Source organism: Sitodiplosis mosellana, unplaced genomic scaffold (genome assembly GCF_009176505.1).
Source record: "Sitodiplosis mosellana isolate CC-2019 unplaced genomic scaffold, AAFC_SMos_1.0 Smas_scaffold_30, whole genome shotgun sequence".
Lineage (NCBI taxonomy): Eukaryota > Metazoa > Arthropoda > Insecta > Diptera > Cecidomyiidae > Sitodiplosis > Sitodiplosis mosellana.
Genome location: NW_022595272.1, coordinates 2,113,885 through 2,141,304, shown reverse-complemented (window position 1 = coordinate 2,141,304; position 27,420 = coordinate 2,113,885). Strand labels below are relative to the sequence as shown.

The window sequence follows — 27,420 nt, the reverse complement described above, 5'->3', positions numbered from 1 at the left end:
ACGTATCCATACAATAAAAAACTTGCATCCACCAAGGCCAATCGTACGTACATACAAAGTATAAGTAATCAGACATAAATTGTGAAGCTTCGCATCGTTGCAATTCTATATGTGCACTCTTGAACACACACACTCACACTCACGTCTTGATTTGTCTTTTCCACCACACGAACACACTCGCACACATACTCACTCACAAATGTCCGAAAGAGAAAAATGTCGTTGAATTTCGTGAACGTTCTTCTTCAGTTCGAATGTTGTCGATTCCATAAAAATTCAAATGTTTCCTTTGTTGCATTGCATTGCCATTGTTAATCGAAGGAGGACGATCGAAGGCGAACAGCAGTCAATATTACTGTATATGATTGCATCGAATGCAGTAGATGAAAGACAAACACCCAACGGAAGCAATAAAATACCCGAGTCAGAGACGGAGAGAAAGAAAGAAAAAAAAAACGGAAAGACCGAAAACGTTTCGATTGAACTAAAGTCTCAAGCTGGCCACGACAACAGGATATTCGACTTCCAAATGCTATAATTTGTGATGGCTATTATGGCAGACCGAAAGAGCGGCATTGGCATTTTATTAGATACGTTTAACCAACAACAAAAACAAACATCAGCACACTACGCTTTCGATTCAGTCTTGAATCTATGTGTGTTTGTTTTCGGTTGGTAATATGTTATGACCGTTTCCCAGAAGACGTCAGGGTCTTCCATGGAGTATATATTTTTGCCTTAAATAAACACACATTGCAACAACAAAAAAATGGTTCAAGTTCATTTTTTCTATGACTTTGTGCTGTTATGTGGCCGTTATTACTTTTCCGTACACAACGTGTCAAGGGAAAGTATAGGAATTGGTCCCGAAAACTTTTTTCGCAAAATTAGCTTAGATCATCATAAAAACTCATGAAACGCGTAGAAAACCACTTTTTGAGTCACTTTTCCGTTCGTTGTCGTTGTCGTCGTTGTCGTAGCTGTTTGTAAACACGATAACTCAAAAAATAATTGAGATAATCCAAATCTGAAAGTCCCAAAAGTGTTGTATCCAATAAACTTAGTTTTAGTTCGAAGATGAGTCATTTTCGATTTGATCCTGGGGTACTTGCCCTAAGAAAAACCTCAAAAAATTGACACTTTTGTATGGGAGGTACCTGTAAATCAACTCCGATTGGCTTCAAACTTTCTGGGATTTCATTTTTTGGGAAAAATGAAAGTTTGAAAGCAATCGGAATCGATTTACGGGTACCTCCCATACAAATTTTTTGAAATTTTGACTAAAATTACCGATTTTTGGACAATTTTGTATGGGAGGTACCCCTTAATCGTTTCTGATCGGCTTCAAACTTTCTGAGGTTTCATTTTTTAGAGAAAAAATAAGATTCTGAAAGTTTCATGTTGATCGCATTTGCAGAAATTTGATTTTTTGTCCTCAATTTTTGTCGAAATTTTCTTGGAAAAAATTGAGGGCCAAAAACCAAACTTCTGCAAATGCGATCAACATGAAACTTTCAGAATCTTATTTTTTCTCTAAAAAATGAAACCTCAGAAAGTTTAAAGCCAATGAGTTACGGTTTACGGGTACCTCTCATACAGAATTGTCGATTTTTCACTTTATTTTCATTATTATATTTTCACTGCCTTTATTTCAAGAAAATTCACAAAAAATAACCAAAAGTACCTACGGACAACGCAGGCCAACGGTACGGAAAAGTTCGGGATTACCAATGTAATTCTTTTTATATCCGTAAAAAATGCATCTTTTCATGAACGGACTTTCATTTGCTGCTTTTCCATTCGCCAAGCAAAAATATAGACTTCCGTTGTGTTGAGGTGAAACAAAAACCAATGTGGCTTTAATACACATGCGATATTTACTTGGGCTTAATACACATGCAAACAACTCTGGTGCGCCATTTTTTTTCTATCTGAGTACCATACATATTTTATGAGCCGGCCGTAGTTTGCATTGGCTTAGTGTTACTTTTACCCTTTTAATCTGACATGATGTGGTGGTTCATGGGAATTGCCTCAACTTGCTGTTGAATATGTGGTTACTATCGTCTTTGTTTTCTTATTCGTTCAAAGAGAAGCAACATTCCTGACTTCGTGCATGTGTTCAATGTTCATGAATCTTAAATTTATGGATTTTTGTGGTACACCACGTGACTGCTCTCTCTCTCTCTCTCTCACACACACATGGATCTATTTCACTTCTGAATGCACAAAAAGACAAATGGTGAAATTTACCATAGAAAACAAAGACGATTAAAATCAAGCTTAATAGTTGGTTTGGGAAGAATAAACGGAGGAGCACAAGAAAAATGACTAAATTGTATCAATAGAGGAGCTGGCTTCCATCAGCAAACGAATATTACAGAGAATTCGAAACTGCAACTCAAACAGCTCAAGCCGTTACAAAGTTCCAGATTCAAAAACTCTGCACAAACTCTTGAATAGAAAAAATGGCTTCTTAAATCACAAAAAACTGTTTTTGTTGTGTTACAATGCATTCTTTTATTGCTTGTTCTCGACTCCATTGTGTTACCAACTTTTCGTACGATTAATATCGAAAGTCATAAATCTAAAGGCAGTGGAACATTTCTTATCTTTGCCGTAACGACAGTCCATTCAATCAAGTAAATTAAATAAATGTAAACATATTAAGCATTCGCTCTATGATTGTGTTCATTAGACTTCATTTGGATTTCGGCAATGCTGCTGCGGTTTCGTTGGTTTATTAGATTAGGCGATTATTCGTAACAAATAAGAAATATAGATATTGAATACGAAAATAGAGTGCGAAACTCGGGGTAAGCGAAATAAATATAATTCATTGACGTGCTGAGCTCTTATCGGATGATTCACGTGCACGCATTTATTCATTGTAATGCGAACGGTTATTGGATCGGAAATGGCGTCGAGACGTTGCTTCCAATCGAAACCGAGCCAGAACATAAACGTGCAAGTAAAATGACGCTAATGTATTGCATTGATAACAATGAATAAATCGCAAACCAAATGGTTTCAATGTACATCTAAATCGAAATGTATCCAAACGATTCCCGTGTTGGCTTCATTTCGCATCGTTATACCCATTTCGTTAATGTTTTGGAGGCGTTGAGCGCGCGTTTTTCACAGCATTAATGCGCAAACACAATAAACATTCAAATGATAGGCAAGCATCTAGGCAAGCGAATATTGTAATCACCGCGAGCTGTATGTATTGTAATCAGTGTGGCGCATCTTTATATATACTTTGCCAAGTCAACGGGGAAGATGTTCAAAAATCAAATGCATGAACACATTTCATCTTCCACCGTAATCCCAATCGCGAGAGAACATTCTAATCGGCGTGTATTTACTTTCACAGTGGCCTCGTAAATATTACCGTATTCGATGGCATAGATTTGCTGAGACAATCCGCGTCTATTGTTCATTAATTCGGTAGATATTTGCTCACTACCAACTCGGCAATCGGAGATCATTCACCAAACTTGTTTCACGTTCCATCCTTTTTGGCAAAACATTATTACCGATTCCATTATAGTAATTCACTGCATTTTCAAAAGTCCAAATATTTGTCATCCTTTTTTTTAAAATGGTAACAACAAAAGTAACTAATATTAAAACCAATTGAAACATGCAAAATTGTTATTATTCGGCGCGTCAATAAATGTTAAAAAGTATTTCCGTCGCTTTTTTATATGCGTTTTAAATCGGAATCATTATACTGGATGTGCGTTGCTCTGAAAGAGAAAAAACGGGAAATTATTAAATGAAGCATTCAAACGAATGATGCAATTCCGTTTCATTTAGCATTCGATTGCATGAAAGTATGATTTATCCATTAAAGCGATTATAATAACTGATATTCAATTTGAATATCCGGCTGCAGTTGAATCTCATGAATTACCTGAACAAATGTCGTGACTTCGTCCATAAGCATGATTGCCTCATAGGCTTTACATTCACGTACACGTTCACTTCATTAGGCAATGCCATTTTTCAACAGTTGAGAGGATTAATTTCACTCGCGAATAACGGCGACACTCGTTCTAAAAACGGGATAAACATTTTTCCGACTAGATTTATGACAGAAAGTGGTGCGATTGGTATGCAGTATGTTAAAATCGATACGAAACTATAACTAATGTACATTGATCATGTAGCTATCGAGGGCAAGGATGCGAATTTCGTGATTTTCCAACGCAATACACATGTTTACAAATCTAGTAAATCTGTAATTGATAAAACGAGGACCGCTGGCCAACAACTTATACAGTACAAAATGATTTTATCCCATTAAATGCGCATGAATATTTAAATGAACTTGACAACGTACCAAAATATGCACACGCACAAACTGCGCACGGGTTTTTCAAATGAATTTTATACTTTTAATGAAATTTCATTAATTTTTCATGACACACTGAATTATGAAATGTGCTCGTTCGCTCGCTGGATGCACTAAATCCCGGTTGCAGCTGTATGTTGTTCAGCATATGGCATCAGTGAAGCGATCAAAAATGATAAAGTTTATATGAGTTATATTAAAATTGTTTGTTGCCACAAATTAAATGCTCTTGGAATTGGGAAAGCTGCGATTTTTTGTTGGCTTAGCGGTTGATGCTTACATAAAAGTATTATAGTTTTAAATATTGGTTTAAAGTTGGAATTTAAAAAAATGCTACAACATACGCGCACGGCCCTAAAATTGTCGTTACTTGGTCTCAGTTCATTCTTCTTTGTTGCCCTTACAACACATGGCATGAAACAGAACATCCATGTGAACTGATAAACTTTTGTGTGTATGTGTGTATTGTATATTCAAAGAGAATGGTTTTCTTTTTGGTTTCACATAAACCAAAATGTGGTACGCACGCATCACACACCAGCACTGCCGAGTAAAATTGTCTCAAACAAAATTTTCAGTGAATTAATTACTAGTACATGTTTGTTTTTGTTTCGCTTCGCGCACTCTTCTCAACATTACAGAGCTTAACAGGATTTTGAGTGAACAGCAGCAGGTTGCGCAAAGTGCTTCAAAAATTGTTTATTCACTAACCCCAATAACATTGTATCGAAGCTCATAGCTGGGTGCCAGCCAGGTAAGGAACACACATAATAATCGTACACACAATTTTCCGTGATTAATTGAGCTCAGCACTGCATGAATGTAATTTTGTAAAAGACAGAAACCTTTTTTTCACTTTAAATGATTTGCAATTTTTCTTCGATAAAAGGAGAAAAAAAAAAACAAAATCTGCACAACCTGAATATATATGTTTTCAAATAAATGATATCCATGTACACGTAAAAATTGTTATCTGGGGCTTTGGTATCTCAGCCACCGCTAAATCATCTTTTCGGGTGAACGCAACGGGTGATTTCACATACGGTTTTTTTTTTAGTATTCTGGCGGTATTTTAGCTTGTTATGAATTGTAATTTAAAATGGAGCAATTGAGACGATTTTTTTTCTTTCATTTTTCAACTCCTGCCAACGATTCCCGTCTGTTTTAGTTTCGAGAAAAAAAAAACCGATAAGTCAGAACCAGCAAAGTTTTCACAGCGTTGATTGCCACTTAGAATCATGTTGTGTTCGCTGTTTTCATCTTATTTATTTTCTGTTTGATGTGTGGTTTGAAACTAGCAAAAGTGGTGCAGATGCACACACACATGTTATAGCTCGATGAAGAGAACAAAAAAATTAACCATATAAACACGTTGAACGTGTTCGTTTTTCACAAGTTCACCCAAAAATAATGACAGCATTGTTATTCCCGACATGACCGAATTTCCGGCGAATTTACTTTATCATTTTGGTTTGAGTGCTGCAGAGTGGAGCGACAGGGGTGCGAGTGGCACAAAAAAGAGAAAAAAACAGACTGAAAGCCCTTTAACGCAGTTCATTGCCGCATTTTTCGGCACGATTGAAACTTTTGTGTGGCGATAGCATAGAGAAGTTGATATATCGACATAATTTAAAAATAAAATAAACATCGTAACACTTGAGAAATGGACCGAACACGCAGCGCACGTTTTAGTTCATTTGAATTATATGAAACCATAAAAATTCGGGGAGATTTATCAGTGTGTATGTGTGCGTTGTTAGATTTAGATTTATTCGCGTGGCTTTTCATGTGTGCACTTTTCAACCGTGTGCCAAATCCATCAGCAAACGTGCGTATTTAGAGCGACAATCCTATTGGGGTTGGAATCGTCTTTGAATATCGACACCAATGAAGATGAGAACTGTGTAGAGCCCAACGAAAGAGAGGAAAAAGCTTTACCATCAATTATTTTGACAAATTCCAATCGGTTCTTTATTGCCATTCTTCCGGATGTGCGGAAGCAGAGCAAGGCAATTCTATCGGCTGGCTTTTTATCTCGTGCACCGAATAAATTTGTTGGCGATAGATTCTCTTTTTTTATTTCGATTGTCTCTACGCTGGGATTTACAGCAGTTTCCGAAATCGAACTGTGTGTGTGTGTGTGTGTGTGAGAGAGAGCGATTGTGTCTATGAGACTCATTCATTGCATTTTCACTTGATTCGGTCGCACCGGCGGCGGTGGCATCAGCGTCAACTTATTTTTCATTTTGCCCCATCGCCTCGATAAGTTCATGTTGTCTTCAGCATGTAAACACGTAGCTTAGCACAAATCGTTGAATAACTGTTTTATGGGAAATGGTTTATTTGCGATTGCAGTAATTTGTATTCTCTCGTATTCGCTTATCGAATGCAATTTATTCATTTGCTTATGCGAACATACGACCGAGATTGCTTTTATTTATTTTCCCATTTTCGATGCTTTGCCCATCTCGAATGTTCGATTGGACTTCCTGTTTGCTCTCTTATCCTCTTCTGCACGTTTATTTATGTGCAATGCAAAAGCGACACGTACCCAAGTGATTTTTTTTTTGTGTGAATCGCTGTTGCGGTGAAAGTTTGAAAGACACACATATCGAAAGTGAGTGTGAGGGGAAAAAATCGGCTAGTGATGTTGTCGCTGCACTGCCATTCCATTGATTTTCGATGGCAACCATATACTCCGCCTCTCTCTCTCTCTCGTCGCTCCGGCACGGCGTGAAAGCTCAACATTGACCGAGTGCATAAATCATTAAATTACGTGAGCAGAGATTGCTGCACAGTGCTAACAACCGATATCAGACGAGAGATACATTTTATGTTGCGGAGTAGAAATTTATGTATATACGGCAAAGCGTTCGTGTTTGCATGATGGATTAAACCATCAGCTGCCAGATAACAAATTAACATCAGAAATACTAGATTATTCCATTTAATCTTCGTTTGCATTGACAACGCGGACGAGCGCAGAGAGAAAAACAAAATCGGGAGGAGACTGGCGCGAGCGCGGAAAAAATCCATTGGCAGTGTATGCGCCGGCAAAAGTGCAGACAATAACAGATTTTTCGCTTAAAAATAGAAAATGGCTTCGGATTTCTGTGTGTATGCTGACGTGTACGCGCGACAAACACGCTTCAATGGAAAATTCGAAATTTTTATCACTGCAAAAGCTTTTTATGAAAAATGACTCTCGTCTGGCGTTTTTGCTGCGGAGATACAGCACTGTCGACATCGCACATTAGAACATCCAGCCCATTTGGCTGTGCAAAGTCTACGATGAATTTTTAATTTAGCCGTCTGTCTCTCGGAGTAGCGCTTTTTCTCGCATTTCTCTTGCATGTCAATCGAGCGTTTCCGCTCAGAGAAATTGAGTAGTTTTTTTTATGTTTGTGACAAAATGAGTTTGCAGATCGCCATTCAAGTTGGATGGAAAATCAATGAATCAACTCCCCATCCATTCATACTTCGTTGCGCCTTGCCTCGGGCACATATTTATCTTTGTATTTGATTTGAGATGTCATTTTTGCCACTATTTATACAACAAGTGTAATGTTACAATCAAACAATCCAAAACTAACATCAATCACATTGCAACAATCCAAAATTGAAAATGTCGATCAAATGCGGTGTTAGAGTTGATATGATTCGAATGCACAACACAGACGTCGCAAATACATGCATACATTTATCGAAGATTATTCATTTCCATTTGTTTGTACACTCGTTTGCTCCATCAATATAAATCAAATTACTTTTCATACATAAATAGCCACCGCAAATATTGTCTGTCCCTCCCAATCCGCGTATCGCGACCCGCCTTAATCCAAAATTTATCACAATGAAAATATTCAATTATTCGATTGCAATGAGATTCGCCCCACACTTACTATGCAAATTTTCGTCAGATACTATCAATTCAATTTATTGGGTTTGTGCGGTTTTGGGTGCTGTTTGCCGATAGCAATTTACTGTGGCCCAACCAAAAGCAATTGTAAATAATTGTTTGACCATCGCACAATTTCTCTGCATTTTGCTTGCGAAATTCCCAATAAATCGCATGAAAATACATTGCAAAAAAAGACATAAAAATTGTAACCTCAAAAACGCCGTATGGGCAGAACAGAGGGAAAAAAAATGAATGCCACAAGAAAATATTTTACAATATTCGAATTTCGACGACCAAGCCTCTGCTTGCACAATGCATATACACACATATTTGAGAAGCATGTGATCATGTGATGCTTTTGGTGCAGTGCAGCTATTCTCTCATGTAATTAGTTCCATATGCATATACATAGGTATAAAATACTCAACGCCGTTTCTTCGTCTTTGTCTACTTTTGCTTGCTTGCTGCGAAAACGAACAGCAAATTTCAGTACTTCGAAGTTCGTTCAAATCAAAGCAGTCGTCTAACACCCAGTCTCAATGCACAATATTCTTTCGCTTTTCATTTTCTATTCGTTTTTTTTTTGCGTTAATAAACCATAAAATATTCGCTTCACGTAAACTATAAGTGCTTTAAAATCTAGGGGCATTTCTCACACAAAAAATTTGAGCAAATGTGCAAAAATGTCCATTATTTCTTCTTTTTTATTGAAATTGTAAGAAAATATACTGAAATGACGATATTACTTGAATAAAAGTGTTCTGGAAGTAGGTTTTAGTGGATCTCAAGGATCGTTCAGAACTGCTCCCGATTCTGGAAGTGGGTTTTGGTGGATCCTCAGGATGGACCAGATCCGGTTTGACAATGCCCTGGCCCATCCTGAAGATCCACTTCCAGAACCGGGAGCAGTTCTGAACAATCCTTGAGATCCACCAAAACCCACTTCCAGAACACAAGTTCAGTGTAAATGAACATTTATTTACACGAATTGATAAAAATTGATCGAATCGGACCGAATGGAAGAAATTTTTCAAAATTTTTTAGGAATTCATTGATTCTTTTCGTGAGAAATGCCCCTAGTTTAAAATTGGTGCGAAATAAAACGGAGAGAATCCAATAAAATACACACAACCAAGATGGATCATTATGACAATACAAGCTTGAGAGTTTGGTTTCTGTGTGGTGCCAGTGCCTTGGCACACATGCATACGCCCAGGCCGACTTGTGTGTTTCAATTTTCTCTCGCTGCTTGACATGTTTTATTTTGTTGCCTTCTTCTCGTTTTCGGTGCTTGAAAGTCATATCGGCAAATTGTTAAATTGCTTCACGCCACATGGTCGCTTCGGGTTGCTTTGACACAATCAGCTCGTAAAAGTGAAATTCGTGTTGAAATTTCTTCACGTATTTAATACGGAAACGTTTTGACAGAAAATTGTGGAAAAAGAATGTACACAACAGTGAATGCATCATTGCAATGTTTTGCATGCAAACATGATGCAATTTCAATATAAATGCAAATCGTTATGATGACGCACATATTCAAAATACCGCTCGCGATATGTATTTAAAGTATGTTGATGTGTGAGCATGCACACCAAAACCAGAAACTCACTAAAAATAATTTAAAATCCTTGTTCTCGATCAGAAGTGCTCGCATGGAGTCAACCATCCATAAATTCTGTTTCAGCTGATAAAGTGAATTCTTTTGATCGTGCATTTCAGGCATCTTTAGTGGAGCGCTTGGTGGGCTTTTATCTCGGCCTCTCTTTCTTTACTCCAATCGCTGCGTTCTTCTCTCTAGTGGTTGACGTTGAGTTTCCCCTACAGCAATATAAATATTTGTGTGCGTTTGTTCCTGCTCACGATGAACGATTTGCGAACATCAAGTAGTTTTGTTAAATTTATAATAATCCGAGCAATTTTTTCAACATAAACTTTCAAAAGCGGCTGAACTTTCTGTAGTCGTGTATTTTAAATTTGGAACAGGATTGTTATCCAAAATTGAAACCAAACCCAAAACTGACATGAAATAGTAGTGCTGCTGTTTGTCCTCTAATGTCTTCATTTGCAGAAACGATTTAAATTAATGTGGTCGCAATGGAATCTCACGGTTTGAAACTATTTCATTGAACGTAATATGGCGACGGCGCTCAAATAGTACCAAAATGTTGGCTTTATTAATAGTGATAGTTATTTTTTTTCTCTTCCTTTCTCGACAAAGTTACGCCGTTCTAAACATAGTTTCAAATTGAAATGTCGAATTTCCATTTAACAATAAAACCATAATTTATATCGTTTACACTAGCAATTACATCGCATAATCGCTTGGAAATCATGGCATTGCAATGGTTCGCCTTTGTTGAAACTGTACATTATTTCTATCTGAAACGGAAGCAATTAAAGTCACATTTTTCCGTTCGAAGTTTTGCTAAAGTATTTATTTTGATAGTTTGCAAGTAGAAGCGAAACGGGATAATCGTATTTAATTTCTGGAATATTCGCACTTTTAAACGATGTCTTGCTTTCGTTTCTGTGCAATTTAACAGCGCTAATTGGACGTTTTGCCCTCTCATTTAATTCGAATTCGGTCCGTTCATTTTGAACTCATACTTACAACTCGTTGTCGCCGAATCCATTTTCCCTTGAGAAGAAAAAAGACTCTGAAAGTGACAAAAGAACAACATTTCCATTTCCATTCTTATTTCGCAAGAAAATTTGCATAGATCATTTAGCATGGCTGTCTACCAGTTGATTGCACGAAATTAAAGTGGAAAATGAATTCATATTTAGCGAGTACATCATTAATCCTGCTGACGTGTTGAACATTATGAGCGCCAAAGGATTTAATCCGAACATTTCGTACATAGCTTTTCGAAATGTCTTTATGATGTGACAATGGTTGGCTGGGTCTTTTTCGTTTGCAAACCCATGCAATACTGTTTAAACTAAGCGTACGCAAACGCTCTGTGTTAACATAACCGAATATATTACCATCGCTTGTATAGTGTGCACATCAAAACCGGAACAAATCCTAAATTATGTTCAATGCTGTTTTTTTTTTTCGTGTCGCTGTCGTTTTTCCCAAATGTGCTTATATACATATATGTTTCGAGAATCAAACGCCATGGTTCAAAATTGTGTTAATTATATGACATAATACCGAACATTTTGTGCCATTGTTACTCGTGTGCCGCTATAAAGAACCTTCCCCATTTTAAAAGTTTTTCTACACAATTTTTTACACACCATCTCCACTTGCATTTAGTTTCCATTACATTAGATACACTTTGACCGTTGAAATCCAATGGAAGTGGAGAATAGTTGAAAGCTGCCGCTTATTCTTTGGGTTCTTTTTCAAGCTGCTCTTGGCTTAGAGTTCATTTTTTTGATCAGCAACATTGTAAAGTGAAACGATTCTGCGTGGTTTTGCAGAGAGAAATTTTGCCATTCACGGAGAACAAGATGGTGTGTCATCTCAAATCTAGATTTAAATGATTCATTGTCGGCTGCGGAAATTCTATAGTTGAAATTATGGCGCAAAGAAATTTACGGAGTATATTCGAGATGGCATTTATTTAAGGATTTTGTTTTTGCTTTATTAAAATAGGTTATGGAAGTGAGAATATTAAAATGAGCAGGGTCTGAATGTAACACATCATTGGCCTCATTTGCATGATAACAACGTGCTGAAATGTCAAGCTGTGAAATGATTGAATTGATAGTCAGTTTTTTTTCTGCTACTTCATTAGCAAAGATTCATGTGATTATGGTATTAACCGTTGCCTATTTGCAATTCAAATAAATGGTTGAAATGATTACTTGGTGCAGTAGATAAAGTGAATAAAATTTATTCGTTTCATTGGAATTCATTTATATTTATTCCATTTCCGGATTTTCGTCCAAATGTTACTAGTTATCGTTGGCCATCCTAATATTTCCATTTTATTGTTTTTCGCCTTGTTTCAAACGAAACCAAAAAAAAAATCGGTGGAAAAAGCACGGAAATCGAGTTAAAAGGAAATACACACAGCGAAAAATTAAAAAGATTCATCAACGAAAGGCGAAATCATCCAACCAAACAACAGGGAAAAAAGCAAGCTCAAAGACCAACAACACGAACCGGAGAGAAAAGCCAAAGCCGCTTTAATTGCTTCTGAATGTTTTATTCGAAATGCAAATGACAAATCAAGACTCTGTCGTATATACGGTCGCATAACGAAGAACGTACATGCATTTAGAACAAAATCCAAAAGTCGTCATTAAAATCGGTTTTTGTTGCGTTCGAAACGATTTGGCGCGGTTTCGTTGGTTTTTCGATAAGCGAATATTTGCTGTTCGATGGGGTGTTTCATGAAAGCGACCGGTTCTATTTGACAATTTAATCGATTGAAACGAACCGCTTTCATTTACATGCATACTCCGACAGTCAAAACCATACTTTCGGGACAGAGGGCCTCAGATCCGGTGCGATACCGTTTTCGACATATAAATGGAACTAACATTCGAAAAAGCCACAATGGGAAATTATAATGCGACCTCAAATCCCGAACATACACGCCGTTATTGGTCACCTCTTTACACATTGGCAGAAGAGCGGTGACATTCGAAGGCATCAATTCGCCTCTCGTCGAACACATTTTCACATCGTGGACAGTGTGTGTGTGTGTGTGTGTGTGTGTGTGCGCACGACTGATGACGAATAACAAATTAATTCAATTCTATCAATCAACCACTGAATTTTTCAATTAAATTCAACCTCGAAAAAAATAGAAACCCAGGGAAACAAATACAATGAAACCAAATTTCTCGAATGTTTGCTCGCTTCCGTTCGAATTCATTTTCTATTCCGCGCACAATGCTGCCACCGTTTTTTTTTCCGTGGGTGTTCTTTCGATGCTTCCAGTTGAACAAAAGCGTAAATGGAGCATTTTTCATCCAATCAGTCAAATTAAATCAATACGCTGTTTTTGCCGCTTTCGTTGAGCCTCTTGTTCAACCGAAAATATTGGCGTAGAGCCTTCGATTTATGCTCCGAAATTTTGGCACACATTTTTGGAGAGGTTTTTTTTATTATTCTCACTGGAGATTCAATCCTCTCTTGATGACTGACATAATTTGTGTTTTTTCCCCATATTCGACTTCTACTTATCAAATAGCACGCAATTGTTTTCGAACCATATCTGATGAGCTGTTACCAAGAAACCCTTTCTGGTTCGTCAGTTTGGCAATGTTTTGTTTTAATATTTGGTCTGAAATTCAATATTTCTATTTTATGTGAAATTAAAAGCAATATAATGTTCCCCTCAACCGAACACACTGCCAATATGCTTGGAACCGTAAATGTGTGTGATTTGGTAGAGAGAAAGAAAACCCCAATTCAATATGAAACAAAAATATATAGTCGAAATCTATTTTAAAATTTTCGGTCCACTCATCCATTGATACATTTAAATTGTTTGCAAACTAAACGAGCGCACATTCGGATTTGTTGAATTGGTCATCAACAAGGCATTTTGATGACGGTATTCTGTTTTCTCATCTGAAAAAAACACAAATATCGCGTACGTAATCCATTGAAGAAAACAGCACAATAAAATTCTATCACGCTTCCTGAACATTTGTCTTGCAGCGAAAAAGGCGTCCTCTTTATTATTTTGGGCCAAAATGACTGAAGCAAATGCTGTTACTGTAGCACTTTTCTTGGGGAGAAGAAAAAACGACTAAAATAGGCACTTCTGTTACAGAGAGAAAGTTTGTTTATTTGTTATTATTTGCATATTTTGCGTTTCTTTCGACAGAAAAAAAGAACCAACACACACACACCAAACTGCGATGTTCTACACATCATAATAAAATTTTATAGTAATTTCTTCTTCTGTTTTCTTCCATTTTGTTTTATTCTTGGGATTAAATTGTTCAATCGGATTCTTTTTAAACTTTCGATACACGCAATTCTTGTGGAAAGAATACCGTTTGCAAGAGTGCGTGAGAGAGAGGCATGTGCTCGGTTTTCATTCTACTCGCAACATGGTGACGATGGATGCGAATATGCGCTATTGCCATACATGAAATAATCCAGCGTTGAAATGAAACTTATGGTTCCCTGCAGAGCTTTTCAGCAAAATAGCCAACATGCTACGTAATTCGTTCAACATCTGACACATGTTGAAGTCAAGTCATTTGTTTTGGTCATTCTATTTATCTACATTGGATACTGTGTTTTTATGGGCGACCAACAGAATTTGACATTACTAAAGCAAAAGGTGAAACAAACTCATGATTCACTCTGAGTCCTACTCTTTCTCTCTGTGTGTGTCTCATCGAGTGCACCATTGTGTAGCATCGAAACAGCGATGGAAAATCGATATGTACAATCTCAAAGGCAAATGATTCGAGAGTTTAAAGGCAAAATTAAAGCTTTTATCTTAGCAACGTTTCATCTAAGTGAAATTGCTGTCGTTATCAATTGTATGGATTTGTGCGCTCTCTTGAAATCAATTCCTTTATTAACATTTACCTGTTTTCATGAATAGTTGTTGCGTCAACTGTTTTCTCAAAGTTAACCAGAAAACATTTCAATTGGTTGGAAATGTGTAATTATGATCATCGCAACGCAATTTTTTTTTGGGTTAAAAATTGGAGTTTCCACTTTATGCTATGAAATTGCCCAATAAATTGGCTGAATTAGTGTGACCCTCATATTATCTCGTAAAACATCATCAATGTCTTGATATTCCTTCATGTGTCGTACCCTCTTGATGTATGCAATCACTGTCGGTCCTAAAACACTGTATTTTCTCCATCTTCTTTCATCCATGAGGCTCGGTTCTCCTTGTTTACATTTACAAATAGACGATTCCATTTTATTAGCATTATTGATTTTTTATTACTCATATTTTCTTCTGTGACCTTTTCTTTCGTGGCCTTTGAAATGTTTTCCCAAGCACTTCATCATGTATTTTATGCGAATGTACATATTATATATTCCAGTGTTCGACAAAGTCGCAAACAAAGAGATATAATAATAAGACGATGACGACGATGAAAAAAAAAATTCTGATTTTGAAGATGAAAAAGACGGGGAAAAATGAGATTATATGAAAATGGGCTGACAGTAAGTGGGCTTTTGTCGGAGAGCAAAAAAAAAGAGACGAAAAACGAATCGACAAAGAGTAGAGCAATGAAGAATTTCAAAATTTGGCGCTCCATCCAACCATGATCAAAGCATAAATTTTCAATTGCCTACACATAAAAATAAAATACAAATGAATGGTTGGTCGGACGCTCACGCAGCACAACCAAGCACAAGCGATAAGAAGTTTTCATTTTCAAAAATGAAACACAAATCTGCCAAAAGCTTTGAAAAGTTATTTATTTCAACATGATTATTCTCTCTTTCTGTCTCTTTCCCTATCGTTTCGCATTTTGCGAGCGCCCTGGCAAGCGTCTTTTCGTTTGTGGAACTGAAGACAACAAATAGAGAAGAATGTCTTTGGTCGTGACTCATTTTTTCTTGGTGGACTCGCAATGCGTTGGCACAAAAACTGAAACACATACACACACACATCCGCTCTGTCTCTTGCTCGCTCACTCGGTCGCTCGCCAGTATTGCAACGAAAATAGAAGTTCATTCGAGAATATGTTTCATTCAAAATGAATGCTTGCCATAAAGAAATTATGATAAAACCAACCGGACAACGAACTGATAATCTACATTAATTCCATACAAAAGAAAGTTCAAATACAATCTTTTATTCATATTTTCAAACGAAAACAAACATAGAATGTTGAAACTTCCAACCTTGGAAGTTCAGAAATGTACTTACCTTTATCGCATTCCATATTATTGAAGTGTGAGTGAGAAAGAAATATAAGTTTGATGTTGATCTCCTAAAAAAAATTGAATTTCGTATGAGCCAACCTTTTGTGTTAAATGATAATCGCACTTCAAAACGACGCCGGTCAATACCCAACCAGCACACACTAAGCTCAAAGATTAAAACATACATTTTCAATGAATTTATAATGCAGTACACGTCACAACATCAGAAATAAGATAATTCAAAATGACCATCGGCATTATCATTCGAAATGCCCATCGATATAAATAAACGCACACACACACACATAGTGATCCCGACTGAATAGAAGTGAAAGATCAAGTGAGTCAAGCGAATCGGACCTCAATACAAATAGGCTGAAATAAATTTCCAAAAAAATGCCACAAATGCAAATAAATTCACCACAGACGAATGTATGTTGCTTTTATAAATTCGGTTGGCTTAACAAAGTGTCATATTTCCCATGGCGAATTAAAATAAATTGCACACAAAGTTTCAGAGTTTATTTTTGCAATGAATAATAATACTTCAAAACATAAATTAGCGCGCACAAAAAGTACGAAAGGTCGACATCCATTTCTATTAAAACGAATAATTTACAAAGTTTGCAAAAGGAAATTTTTTTTTTTTCAAATTATATTTTGTCTTTGGGTTCAGAAATACAGAAACTCCCCATTTCCCGTCTGGCTTCAACCTTTTGTTCGACTACAATAAATTTAAATTTAAAAAAACATACACAGCATCCGAAATCAACAAAGAGACACACAAATTGTTTTATGTGTGTGGCCTCCGCAATGGATATATTGTGTAGGTGCAGTGCTTGTTGCCCAAAACTATACGCGCCATAAATTGTTGCTGTAGTTTTCTTCCCATGAGTGAAATGTACAGCAAAAATGATTTCATTCTCCAGTTCTCGTCTGCGTTTCATTCGAATGTTTGTATGCACCGTGCATATATTTTGCTTCATTTTGCCCGTGGCACAATAAAATTTTCTTAAATAAAATGTGTTTTTTCATGAAAAAAAAAACTGCTCACGTCGCCATTGTTTTTTCGTACATCATTATCTCCAATTCATAATTGCTTCGGATATTTCTATCTTTTTGTTTCTGTCAGGGAGTTTTGACATGCTCTTCTGTTCCACTGGCAAAAGTTTGTTCTTAATGGTATAACCATGTCATTGTCTGTCAACGTAATAAGGGGCCGGGCAACATCAGCTCGATAAAATGAATGCAAAAAACCACTTGAAATACCAACTGAGTATTGTTGATTGAGGCGTCGTTTACCCACGAACAATTGAAAATACATATTTTTTTTACTCTCCTTTTGCAAAACTCTTAAATTAACCTAAAAACCAAACATCCTCCAGCTACTTTTATAGTTTATAGAGCACTTTGAAATTGGCTTCCGAAACGACATAAAAACAAGTTTTTATCACAAAATTTTTGTTTCCGCTTGTTTAAAACATTGTAAACGGACGGCGAAAACAGCTGTTACAGATATTTGTTCAAATTGCAATAGAACACAAATGTGTGCTATCTGATGATGTTTTATGGCTAATAATAACTTTGCTTATGTCATCTTTTGGGAATTGTTACATAAAATGTATTTTTTTTATTTTCCGAGGGGTTTTCCTAGCGCAATGGATGTCGAATGGATTATGACATGTGTCTTTGATGGAAGTTTCGAGAGCATTTATAATTTAATACGTTTTATAGGTCGAACATCAACTGAAATTTGGAAAGCTGATTTGCAAACTGGAGCTTACCGCTTATCAGCATTGCCTTCATTTGAATTGTTGCAATTCAGTTCCATTTAATGCATACGTTATGCAATGGTTGCAATTCAAATTCGAACGATGAATTTGCACGGCTGTTTACATCATCGAATGATATGAGAATACAAAAATCATCAAATAATGTGAGAGCGCAATGTTACACGAATCGATCGTGAATTTTCTTCCTTCTTAGCAGTTCCCAGTTTTTTCTGCTATCATCTTAAATCATTTTCTTGTCATGGTAATGCTGCGTACATGAATAATCCAGGGAAAATTGCGCTGTCAGAAAATCCATAAAATATTCCAAGTAAATTCCCATCGCGTGAATAATACAAGTGGATTGTCTAAGGAAATGGGTCATATCGTAAATTGCTTCGGTGCTCCTATTTTCTATGCGCCATTATGACGACAAAATCATCCTACTAATATATATAAATTACAGGAGTTTTCGATAATGCTACATTTAATTGAAAATTTACATTGTACATGCACAGTTCAATAGAATAAATTCACTACTTGAACCGAAATCATACGTTAAGATTCTTAACTCATTTCTTGAATGTTTGAAAATTGAAATATCGTCAACTTCACTGGCAAATCCATTGTCGTCAGATTTATTTCCTCGATATCCATCCGCTTACGCACAATTTAAGCAAAGTACCAAAGGTGCGCGACCGAAAACAATACCTTTTAGATGTGATCCCTTCATTTCAATCACAAGTCGAAGTGTTTTATCAAAATTTGGCTCACGCCAATCGAAAACGTCGATACAAAGTCGACGCACGGATATTGATAGACAGTTGAGTTCGGCACGATTCAAAATTGAATTCGAGGTAAATGTTGAAACAATGGCAGCGAACGTGTGTATTGACGCTATGCATACAAACAAAGACAATGCAAAAATATGATGGCATCACTGTTCCGCACTTGTTCAAACGATACGGCTTTTGTCAGCTTTGCTGGTGTACCTTTTGGCACTTTTCTCCCATCTTGCTTGTTTGTTTACTCTGGTTGGCAAACGAGAAATTCACTTATTTCGGTGGTTTTCGCTATTTTTTTCCCAACTGTCACAACGCAGACACAATGCTTTTTCACCGTTAAATGCAATATAAATGTACACATTTCCGCAGCAAATTTTGATTAAATTTCACTGGCGAATGTACGGTGTACGCCCTCGCTCTGACATCGCGAACGAAAGAAGAGAGAGAAAATGCGGCAAAAAGGTGCGCATTAAAAGATCTGTATTTTCCATTTCGTGTGTTTTGTTTACATTTTCATTCGTTTACATCTTCTTCTTCTTCTTCAAATGTACAATGAACCTTATCTTCATTGTAATGGATGCTCCGGGGGAGTCAGGTTCATTTGTTTGTTTCACATATGCACACATAAACTCATCGCTCTTATCGATCGTTCAAGCTCATGAAAAATGTATTTAGCATTTCTGTGCTATCGTCGTTTATCGAGTAGACATGTAATTTTAATCTAAATGCTCTTCGCATTTGACTAATTTCAATGCACTCAAAAGTGACGCTCTCGATGAAGTTATATCGATAATTCGGTGCAAATAGATGAAAGGCAATGGAAACAAAGTGTACACATTGTCAGAGTGGTGGAAATGAAGATTGTCTACGCATCACGCTGTGATTGTCTACGCACCAATTCATTCGAATAGATGGAAATGCTTTTCTCGCACACATCACTTCTCAACTGATTTTAAGTAAATTTCTAATGAATACAATGTTGCTAAAGAAATTGCGAGACTTTTGTTGCTTTGGTTTTCTGTTTTCTGGGTGTGAATTGGATTATATAATGCATCTTTTTGATTTAATGCCTGCTAATTCCATCAAAAGCAGACAAAAGTATTTGCAAAGGCATAAAAGCGACGCAAATCGCAATCGGAGTAGAAATGTGGCACGAACAAAAGAAGATTTTGTCATTTATACAGTGTTTCTCATTCGTTTGAAAAAACGGCTGACTTGATATGGCTTTCATTTCGTCATATAACTTTCAGTCATACATAGAACGTTAACCAATTTTCCCCCTGTGAATGAGTAATAAATGTCATTGCCATTGCAGAGCGTAATCCGTTACCATTGTTGAGCTATGCACAAATATTCATTTGGTGGCTTAGGCGAACGCAACAACAAAAGTGTATCATTCAAATTATCGCAATTATTTTGTGACAGCTGAAAATGATGTCAAGACTATCGGAAGAGACAATTGTCACTTTAAAGCATGTGACTTATTTTTGAGTTACCCCGATGAATTTGCAAGCGCTTAAGGGCAGTACAATGCGAGAGAGAGAGAGAGACAGAAAAAATAACAACTGACAAGTGTTTTGTATTTTGACATGAGATAAGATAGTTGCCGCTGAAATTATGGATCATAATAAAGAGGTAATTTGAATGGTTTGGAGCGAAAATGTAATACAGAAAAGCTGAGCGGAAAAATGTCGATGATGAATGAGCGGAAAAGGGATAGCTATATAGTAAACTGTATAGTAAACTATAGTGAACTATATAGCTATCCCTTTTCATTTGACATTTTTCCGCTCAACTTTTCTGTATTACATTTTCGCTCCAAACCATTCATTTAAGAATGCCTTCAATTTACGCACACATACACACACACACACACACTTTACACGGCTGATTTGTCACTATCGGTGACAATCTGTCCATCAAATGTTTAAATATTCCTCCCCCAAAAACTAGAAACAAAAAGGCTTATCCACCCAAGCTCAAAAAAAATAGCAGACCATAAAAACTGAGAGCAAACAATGTGAATTACGATGACAGTTCATTTTTCGATGATTTTGCTCAGGTTTATACAAAATATATTTTGCAATGATACCATTATACTACGTTGGATACATTGCCATAGCATACGGATTCACATTACCTCTCCTTTTTCACTGCCTATAAAGAAAATTGTGCGAAATAAAATCGACTATAATGTGACAGTAACTGGCACAAAGAACGAACATAATTGGAATTTGGATTGTGTTACCGAAATATCATCACACCACCGAACGAAACGGAGTAGAATGATCTTTTTTATTTGATATCATGAATACTTTGGTGCTTGTTTCTTTCGCACGCACACAACATATTCCATACGCTTTATTGCTTTTTTATGATGCCAACTGCGATACCAAATGATTGCTTCGCAAAAAACTTGAAGACACAACCGTTGAACCATGCGTATGGATTTTTTTCATTTTAGGAATTGTTTCAGCGGAACGAGGTGAATTGAAAAGGAGTTGATCTAGTCACAATTTGGATGAATAAAGTTTTTTAGGGCAGGAAAAACGTCAAAATAGCAACAAATACCATGAAAAATACTTCTGAAAATAGAAATGATAAAAAAAATAATTCAAGATTTTCATTCGATTTCACTTAGTTTTGAACATTTGAACTGAGAAAATTAAATGTTGTCACCCCAAAAGATACATTTACTGACCAAATATTTCATATCCTCTCTATTCCGCTTCAAAAAATATCGCCATAATTTTTTCAATAGGATTCAAGTATAAAGTATAGTCGCGTGAATCGTGGCTTCGAATGGCACTGTACCTAACCTTCCTTCATCGCATTCAAATTGTAACTAATCAATGTAAATCTCAAGTGGTGATAGTAGCAACTTTACTTATACGCTCCGACTGGATAAAATGTTCTCGTTTCGTCACCTGCTTGTGCTCAAATAAGTGTCTGGAGAAGGTATGATAAGAGAGTGCACAATACATTTTCATAAACTCATAATCCTTCGGCTTGTCGGTACACATATATGAATTTTATTAGGCTGCTTTAATAAACGAATGTGCGCATGCATCGCTTTTTTTCTCTTTCTCCGTTCATGCAGTGCTGGTGCTCGGTTCAGTGGGCATAAGTGTTTTAATCAAAGTACGGAAAGCGGAATCTGAGTCAGCGAAGCTTACCATTGACGTTGTGTAGCGTAATTGTAATAAAAAGGATGTCAACATGTCACAAAGGCTAAACCGAATGCTCAAGCGAAATGTGTTACGAAGAATTTTTAATGATGTGATAGTGAGGAGTTTATTTCGTCGCATGACTTGGCGTATTGCTTTGTGCAGGCATTTATTGAATGCTTGAAATAAGAACGCGATCCAAAACAGAAATAACAGAGCACACAAATTGAGCCTCACCAAACTTATATCGAATTTCTTATGCTCTTCGCTTCGCAAATAATTGTTGGCATTTCACTTAAAAGCAGTTACACTAACAATGCTACGGTGAGACGCACCTATTTGAATCGTAAATTCAAACACGAAAACTGATATTCCAAAATTAACATTTTGGTCGACGTGAGAAAATGGCGCTCCAATTATATTTATAAGCAACGAAACAATTAAATTGCGCCTAAATCTTAATGCGATTTGTGTTGTAAAATTACTTCTGTCTAGTGCTTTTTATTTTCATTGGAAACTTAAATCTGTTGCCGTTAGTTTTTCCACCACTTGATCGCATTTGAAGTTGTTTCCGTAAAAATGGGTAAGTCAAGACACATTATGATGCTTGAGAGAAATGAAATCGATGATAATCGTTGCGTAGCCACACTATCGAATGTTACCGAAATTTCAGCATTTTGCGTCGCCACTGATGAATTATTGCACGTGTGCGCGCCCTTTTCTCTTCCATTCGACGCATGAAATATTAAAAGGCGTTGGGTTCAAAGACATTCGCATTTGCAACCGCCCAAAGGAAACATTCGACGCGTCTGTAATCGAATTTGCTGTTTATTAAATTTTCCTTGGGCATTTTCATTTTCTCGTCGATACAGCACACACACAAATCTCAATGAACGAAATTCATTTTGATGTTGACGCCGATTTGCACGTATCTCTTAAGAAAAGCGTATCTGGTGCGTTCCACAGTGCGCATGTAGTAACGAAGCGGTGTATTTGCCGCAATCGATGATGATAAAGCTTGAATTTGGGGCGACAATAGACCAAATGAACTGCTGAGAATAAAAGGCTGACGATTGCAGGTTTTTCGCAAAAGCGGGATAAAAATCAGTCGCACGCAAAAGAGACATTTCAAAAGGTTGCACGCAAACGGAACATTTTATTTTGTCGCATTTCGAATTTTCAAGCCGTGATTACAACAACTTCTCTCTTGCGTGCAACCTTTTGAAATGTCTCTTTTGCGTGCGACTGATTTTTATCCCGCTTTTGCGAAAAACCTACAATCGTCAGCCTTTTATTCTCAGCAGTTCAAATGTAAACAGAAGCACAAAGGGAAAAAAGCGTCATTCATTATTAATTTATGTAAAAGCATGGATTTATGTTGACTTTTCTCGTGGCGCTTTTTGCCGATGGAAACGCGAATTCGATGCCTGTGATTTAGGTCTTTTACACCAACTTGAAATATATCTATTTTTTTTTCCACATCGAAAGAATCTCCGTGCCAATGTAATGTGATTTATTTTACCGGTATTCGACTTGAAATATTATTGTTTTAAGCAATATCAGCAGAAAGATGCGAAAGAAATCGAGCGAAGGAATAGAAAACTTTGGATAAAATAGATAACGGCTTGCGATAAAACGGAAGTATGTGCAAATACGTGATTTTCTCCCTGTTTTTACATCGAAAAATCTAAGACGGAGAGGAATAGAGAATGCGATACACAGCAAAATTGTACGCAGCCAGTGGCAATGTCACATACTTCTATTCTGCCAATCTTTCTTTTGCGACGAACGGTTTTTATGTGCTCAAGTTTATGACTAAAACTATGATTTATTTGTGAATTGCGTTATCTAAATGCCACCGGCAAAGTATGATAAACACCTGCGATCATCGCATTTTTATTGAATGTCGTACATGCGGCTTATCCGCAAAATTTCACCTGCAGGCCGTCACATGTGGCATTTACTATTACTTAATATAATTTATCCCACTTGATCGATAAATATGTTTTTTTCTTCCTTTCTGCTTTTTATGTGTGCAAAGTTCTCACTGAGAACTGCGAACATAAAGCTCAAACTTTGAGTGAGCAACGAAATGGACGTCCAACATAATGGACATCAATTAAATTTTCGTTCCATTTACGTCACTTAATATTTCCAGTATGATTGTACATGGGCATATGGGCTTGGGCATCCTTTTGTTCATCTCTTCTGCTTCGGCCCAAAACTAATTAAGTTAAGAGCTAATTAGACGTAGTGTTTCGTAGAACATGGCAACAAAATTGAGTTCACAGCCACATTGAATTGATGGAATAAGTCTTGAATTGAATTATTAAATATTGACAGAATTTTATTCGATACAATGATAAAATGCCACATATTCAGACCGATCAATAAATTTAAATTTGTATTTTGAATCTGGCAGCCACCTGCTCTTCTACTGAAATTTGTTGGCTAGATCCGTACATTGAATTTGATATTAGTAACAAAATTATGCAGAAAATTATTCATAATTCCAAAGATTCGACCATTTTCACGGAATTGAAGTAATAAAGAGACGACTTAATTGAATGCATTCACGGTCGTCAGCAGAAATTGAAGGCGTTGAAGGTCGGCACGAAGAATATTGAAATGAAAGTAAAAGCGGGATAAAGTTCGGCGCCTTTTTCTTATTTATTTACCTGCATGAAGTTCATTCAATGGGTTGGGATTGGGTGTACAGATATTCGCTATTTATTTAGCGTGGAAATTCCTAAGCTGTTATTTATCACACGCACTCGCATGCATGCTGAACGTAGCATGTTTACGATGGCATTAAATTGTACGAGTTTGAGCCAAAGACGACAGCAGTCAGCGTAAATAAGGCGAAAGCATCACCTCAGATGGCTTGTAAGCCCTCATAAAATCGAATAAAGAGGTGAATGTAAATTTTCAAGGCAAAACCATCTACCGCTCTATCTCTTTCTCGCCATTGTTCTGGCTTGAAAAGCGCTTGAACTAGTAGTTGCAGCACGTTGACGTGCTATGGAGAAACGATGTTTCAAATGTGTATATAAAGTAAACGACGAATGAAAGCTATACGCACCTAATAAAAGGCATCTAGACGTATATAGCAAGAGAGAGAGAGTAAGAGAGAATCGTGACTCTTCCAGCTTCGCTTTTTATTTATATGTGTACTTTGTACACATCGACACGCGTGCACACAAATAACTTATTTATAGAATATACTCTTGTTTGAATGGGGTTTGCGAGTGACGTCATTGGCATGGATACAGCAGCAGCAGCAGCAGCAGCAGCAGCAGCAGCAGCAGCAGCAGCAGCAATAGTAGTGGCAGCACAAGAGAAAGCGAAACATGTAGACTGAGCCTCAAGCGAATGTGTTTTATATCCGGGATGACAACTACGTTCAAAACACTCTTGAATTAACGGACGTAAATCAAAGGACAAAAAATAACGACAATGTTAACATGCATGCGAGCTTCGAGCTTGCCATGAGTTCGAGTTAGAATACTGAGCTTCGAACATTGTACAGTGTATACACAACTTGAGAGCAGTCTTCCTTTCCCATGTTGGCCACGTCTATGTTATTGTGTTATAAAGGATTCTCTTTTTTCCTTTGCTCTCTTTCTCCCTCTATCTCACTTCTCGAACGTTTTTCAAACTAAAATTCCATTCCGTTTCAGAATGTTTTCCTGTGCAAGCTCGAAGTGCCTTCACATGGCCTCCATACCCAGTCCATGGGCTCAATATGAGACTTTTTCATGTTATTCGGCACATACACAAAAAACCGTTTAAACAAACAAAAAACTAAAGCGGAAAAACACACACGGACAAGCGCATGCAATAAGATTGAAAAATGATGTAACTGATATCGAAACGAAAATAATTTTTTGTTGATTTATTTATTTATTCCCAGTTTTGCACTTCTTCTTTGCAACAAAACTAAACGTCAATACTTGAATTGATTATAATAGATGCTCGAGAGCTTTAAACTGAGTTGTCAAAACACTCAAGTGCAGGCTTTTTTCGCTATTTTTAACGTTGGCAAAAAGCAAATGCTAACATCACTTTTAAAATTTATGTTTAATTCAGCGCAGAAACAACATGGTTCCTATTTGAGTTGAGACATCCAGTCCACATGCGACGATTCATGTGTGTGTGTTTTTCTGTCTTTCGGCTGTATACATTCACTCTCTGGTGACATTTGCTGCGTATATCGAAAACCATTCTGCAAAACTCTCCATCACAACGTGCCGTCGACTGCCTGTTTATTTCCATCATCCTATTTCCAATTCTTCCATATAAATAGTAGCAAACACTTTTTTCGCTCCTTCTGTTAGCAACATTTCAACCTTTTTCGCCGTCTTATTATTTATTGCCAGGGAATAGTAGTATTTCAGAATTTGATTCGTTAGCTTATCGTACGTTGTGGTACGAGAATCGGCATTAGAGCCAAATATAGAGTCACGTAAATGGCTTGAAATCGATTAATTTTGATATATTTAGAATCTATTTGTATCGATTATTTTTCTCCTTTTTTTATGTAACGAAACGTTTATTTGCATGAAGTGAAATGTGATTTTCTAATTCTGTCTATCTCTCTATTTCTTCTTGCCGCTATTTTTTGGAATTAGGCTGATTTACTCCAGGTGAGTGCGAATATTTACAGACACAGACACTGGCATTGATCCAGTGTGTAGCTTTTTATGGGCCCATTTTGCCGCCGTCAAATCGGATCAACCATGTTAAAAATAATGGCACCTCATTCGGACTTTTTATCGGGGTGAATGCGAAGCTGTAACATAAATCAAAACTACGACCAAAAACAAAATGCACACGTAATCAAATTGTCGTCACCATGTTGAGACGCGCAACCGACATTATGTTGAAGCTCGTGCCACTGTTTCTTCTGTCTTTTTCGGGCTAATGTTTTTCTTGTTGGCCTCGATTCAAAGCTTTGAGTCATAGCGACATATCGCTTTCCGTTTTATTTATGATAACCGAATTTTATGTAGTCAACATTCATGTGGTGCGCCTAAGCACACCCAGAAAGACTTTAAGTTTGGTGATTTGGATTAGAATGCGCTGTTCCGTTCGAATGGCAGCGAACGAAAAAATATATATATAAAATGAAATAAAATGAGCAATGAAAAGGGAATATTATTCGAGAATCGTAAAAAGAATCGCTTTATGTGTGTTATTATAGTCGAATTGCTTATAGCATGCTTTTCGTCGTTGTGCGCCGAACGGCTCCAACCGTGAATTTTAAAACATTTATCCATATTATTTTTCGCTTCGAAAATCAGATGCGTGCACGCTACCGTACGGGGCGCATGCAGATGTGTTTTATATAAACATTCAAACATTCCGGCTGCCAGTCGCGTCGTCGTGCTATAACATCGCCACATTCACGAAATGGAAATATTTCACATATGCAAATAAATGTGTACCCAAAAAATGGCACAAAAGACCCATCATAGAAAAACCTACGGCAAGTGAGAGGTTCTATTTATTTTGTAAAGAACAAGACCAGTTTTTTTGCAAAAGCCAACAGTCAAGTACGCCGTCAAAGGAAATACAAGTTGAATTTTAAAGGGTCGTTTGGTTGGCTGTTAAACC

The 27,420-nt window shown here is 36.8% G+C and overlaps 1 long non-coding RNA gene across 1 annotated transcript in view; it reads left to right on the top strand.

The window, feature by feature from the left end:
• The window catches only part of LOC129568997 (uncharacterized), a 103,208-nt gene that overhangs the window by 41,551 nt on the left and 34,237 nt on the right, over window positions 1-27,420 (top strand). The window contains exons 3-4 of the long non-coding RNA XR_008688005.1: window positions 5,002-5,114; window positions 26,436-26,450. This is a non-coding gene — a long non-coding RNA (uncharacterized LOC129568997). The remainder of the gene's footprint in view (window positions 1-5,001; window positions 5,115-26,435; window positions 26,451-27,420) is intronic.